At 48.3% G+C, this 4,437-nt stretch overlaps 1 pseudogene; it reads right to left on the bottom strand.

The window, feature by feature from the left end:
- Window positions 1-1,185: 1,185 nt before the first annotated feature.
- On the bottom strand, window positions 1,186-3,149 carry LOC119278814 (annotated as a pseudogene).
- Between the last annotated feature and the right edge of the window lie 1,288 nt (window positions 3,150-4,437).

The raw sequence follows: 4,437 nt of genomic DNA, 5'->3' as shown, positions 1-4,437 counted from the left end.
AAAATTCTCTTCTGCAGACTTGTACAAGATAAGATCCAACAACATACCATGTACTTTGCAAGTTCTCACTGACCCATTCATGTCAATCTTTACAGGTTGAATGAGGCTCGCGTTGACAAGCTCATTGAAATAACTTATCCCAATCTGTCTAGGCTTTGTCCATGTGATTTACTAATAAAACCTTCGGATATCCATAGACTTACCAAGTTACGCGTATATATTACCGAAAAAGGCTTTCGCCCCGCTTTATATATAAAGCAAACCGCCACAGAGCACACATACAGGGTCAAGTCCACACACACACCCAAGTCTCACGACAAAGTACTTAGGTTCTGCTGAGGGCACAGCTCAACAAGCCCAGAAAACAAAAAAACAGAACACGCCGGACGAAGGAAGCATCAGTTTGGTTCCGGCGGTGGCAGTGGAGGCGGCGGCGACAGGCGGAAGGCCATCGAGCGGAGGTCGGCGATGAAGGCTGAGATGGCGTCGCGGTCCGGGAGGCGGCTAAGCGGCCGCCAAAGCTGCAAGAAACCCGAGAGTTTGAAAAGAGCGTCAGTAGCTCGCCGAAGAGGAGTGCGCTGAATCACAAGCTTATTGCGAACAGTCCAGAGGGTCCAGACGAGAACCCCAATCTCAAGCCACCTAATGTGGCGAGAGGTCACGGGGACAGCTGGAGTTCGGCAAAAAGGTCCGAGAAATTGGTGTGGCACCAATTTCCACCGGCAGCTTCGCGAAAGCAGCTCCAAAGGAACTAGGCGGAGACGCAGGAGAAGAAAATGTGGTTTGAGTCTTCGGGGACCCCACAGAGCGGACAAATGCTAGTACCCGGGCCATTTTGCTTGCGAACCTCCACCCCGGACGGGACCCGACGGCGAATCCATTGCCACATGAAGATACAAATCTTTAGGGGTACGCGGATGGACCATACCATCGAGAGGGGAAGGGGGGCGGAAGATGGGGCAATGGCCAGGTAAAGCGACTTGGTGGCGAATTGACCCGACGGCTCAAGGCGCCAGCGGACCAGGTCCGGGCCACCATCCACCATTGGCTCATGGAGAGCAACACAGTCAAGCAACTCGCGCCAGGCGGCGGATTCCAAGGGACCAAAAGGCCGTCGGAAAGCAGCGCGTATATATTTGATAGTCCTCCGGAAACATAGCAAGATACAAGAAGCATGTTTTGAGGTGGAGAGGAGATTTTTGTACCTAAGGTTCAAGATATGTCTCATGGATTCCAAGGTGAGATTTGTGCGCGACACTGACCCCAAATAATTCATTACATGTTTCCACCTCTCCTTTTGGTCCAAACTTCCACTTGCTAATAGGCTGGATATGCTAATGATTGCAAGTGGCAAACCACCACATTTCTTGAGAACTTCAACTGAAACATCTCTGAGTTGATCTGGACAAGTTTCTTCAGAGCAAAATATTCTATCAAGAAACAATTTCCTTGAGTCTTCTTCGTTAAGAGGTTTCATTGCAAGAATGTGCTCGTTTTGACCCAAACAACATGCCTCAGCCACATTCTTGATTCTTGTAGTTACTACTAATCTACTACCAAGATTATTTTCTAGGAAGGCACATTTAATAATATTCCATGCTGATACATCCCATAGATCATCGATGATAACCAAGTACCTGCAAGAAAATCAGTACATTGGTAAGTAAACTAACAAGAAATGTCAAATATTTCAAAAGGTTCAAGATATATGGAATTATTTATTATAAAATTAATTATTAATTCTCATATAGAAGAACATAATATTAAATCTAAGGAAATCTAAATACCAGAGGCGCATGAGAACAAAAACAATAAACAAAGTAAGAATAAGTACCTCTTGTTTTCTAGATTTTCTTTGACTTGGCCGAGAAGAACATTTAGCTCACAATCATGATAAGATTGTACGCACCCAAGTTTGGTTAATAAACTGTGCAGAAGTTTTGACATATTTGGCTTTTGAGACACTGTCACAAAGGCACCACACTGAAATTCACCCTCCAGCTTACGGTATACTTGATTGGCAAGTGTCGTTTTTCCCAAACCTCCAAAACCAACAATTGACACAACCTTCAACTTCTTCTCCTCATCTTTTAGCCAACCAACAAGCTCACTGGTTGGGGCCTCCATACCAACAAATTTAGCTGCATTCTCGTAGAGTGCGACAACCCGTTGGTCAACAGCCACATTGCATGATTTGGGGACATCAATCTTGTATCTTTCACGGCGTTCACTTGTTTCAGGGACAAGTTTCTTGATGTCCTCGATCTGGCCGGCAATCTGATGGCGGGCCATTGAAGTTCTGAGTCGTTGAATGGTGTCATGGACAAACCCAGTTTTTTTCCTTTTCTCCCCAATTTTGCACATGAAGTCATCAATAATATCCTCGATGTCATATGACATCTCCCTTACCGCGTCCCTCCACCTTGCGGTCTGTATATCTAGCTCATCCACATCCGCAAGCCTCTCTAAAGCATCCTTCATGCTAGTCAGCTCATCACTGATGTGCTTCACCTCCTTTCTCAGGTTGTTCAGCTTGGCAAACTCCTCCCCCATCAGGGTTGCCAGCTTACCCAGGAGAGAGTTCATCACCCCAGTTGAAGCGCTCACCATTATTCCAGCCATTGCTGGCTGGGCAAAGTTGTTTTATCTTGGCTCTCTACTTATATATACCTGTGCTGCACCTGAAACATTTAAACAGCCTGTTGAATGAAGGAAATTTGATAACAAAATGGTAAGAAACAGCTGGGGCAGAGGCTTGGACAGTCCGTAGCCAAAACAATGGGTTTTTAGTTTTTGTTGGTAAACTTGCATGAACCACCCAGATCCACCCGGCTGGGGGTTCACTCTCTTTAAAAAAAATCCTTATCCATTCCCAGATCGGAGGGCGGTGAAATTGTACTACAAATTAACTATAAGTAGAGAGGGAGATAGACCTGATCAGGTAGCTGGTGCGCGGTGGATCAGTAGCAGCATCTTTCCAACGGAGAGATGGAAGAGCAGCAGCCTATGGCCTCCGATGACGTAGGTGCAGCAGCAGCAGCAGGGGGTGTGTGATGAATGGTGGAGAAGCAGCCGCCACAAGGATTGACGGAGCAGCTGCAGGGATGGGTGGTTGAGAAGGCACGATAAAAACCAATGGGTGGGAGGAACAAGAGATAAGATGCCAGGCAGCTGCTTCAATCTGTAGGGGTAGGATGAATGGTCTCCAGCTTGTGTTTTCTCCGTTTAGCTCCTCCCATCCTCTCTTATTTGCAGGAAATTAAAGCTTGCTTCTCTTCTTTGCTGATTCTTCAGTCAAGATCCAAAACAGCCTTTGTTTGGTGTTTCCATGTTCAATCCATTTCAACATAAGAAGGATGTTGTCTGAAGGGTCCAACTTGGACGAATAATGAGCATTTTTTTAGAAATGGAGGAGGACCCCCAGCCTCTGCATCTGGATGATGCATGCAGCCACTTTATTAATTATTCACACAAGACCTTATGAAGTCATACAATAGTAAGACTAAAGCCAGCGTCTAAGCAACATCTGTCGTTACTCCCATCGAGTTGATGAAGAGATGCTGATAGTCTGTGCCTAATACCAAACAGACCTCACAGCAAAACGTAACATCTAAGACCTGAGGTCCCAACCAGGACGCCTGCCGGGTATGGGTCACCCACCAGTCCGGCGCACTCCTCAACCAGGACGCCTTCCGGGTATGAGGCCGCCGCAACCACCTGCCACCTGTCCATCTTCAGTGCAGTACTGCTGCATCTACCTTGCCCGGTCTAGCTGCCGTCGACACCACCACGACGCCAGACAGCGTCAGCCCTCCTGCGCGAGTCCATCATGGCACATCAGACACCTAATCTCCAGAGCGCCAAGCCATCGAGATCTGTCACCATCAATGTGCATGATGAAGCACTGCTCCATCAAACACGTCGTCCACTGGTCCCTCGAGCCCGCGTACACCTCCAAAAAAGACGCCCCCAAGGGGGAAACGACACAAACGTGCCGCCGTCTTCTGATCTATCGATCTAGGGTTTCCCCCCGTAGTAGCAGATCATAGTCTAGAACTTCTCCATGGCGATGCCTTCAAGAAGGGAATGACACCTTAGAGCACCGTCATCGCCGGCTTTGGCATCTAGCCAAGAGCAGGTTTTCACCCAGATCTGTTCGAAGAACTCCATCCACTTTTTGTGCATGTACCGTCGCCTTCTCTGTCGAAGACTAGACCAAGGGTCCAGCCGTCGCCGCCAGATCCATGTAGCTAGCACCGGGAGATGACGACTATCTCCCTGTACCAGATCTAGCACGAACTGAAGCAGATCGAGTCAGAGATGATGATGCCCCTGGATCTCGTGCAGACCAGCGAGCCACCGGCCCAACCGCATCCAGATGGCCGGCCACGCCGGGTCGCCACCATCCCCCGCGCCGTCCTGGTCGGGGAGGGAGCC

The sequence above is a fragment of the Triticum dicoccoides genome, chromosome 3B (assembly GCF_002162155.2).
Source record: "Triticum dicoccoides isolate Atlit2015 ecotype Zavitan chromosome 3B, WEW_v2.0, whole genome shotgun sequence".
Taxonomy (NCBI): domain Eukaryota; kingdom Viridiplantae; phylum Streptophyta; class Magnoliopsida; order Poales; family Poaceae; genus Triticum; species Triticum dicoccoides.
The sequence above is the reverse complement of the archived record's forward strand: the minus strand, read 5'-3'. Positions and strand labels throughout refer to the sequence as shown.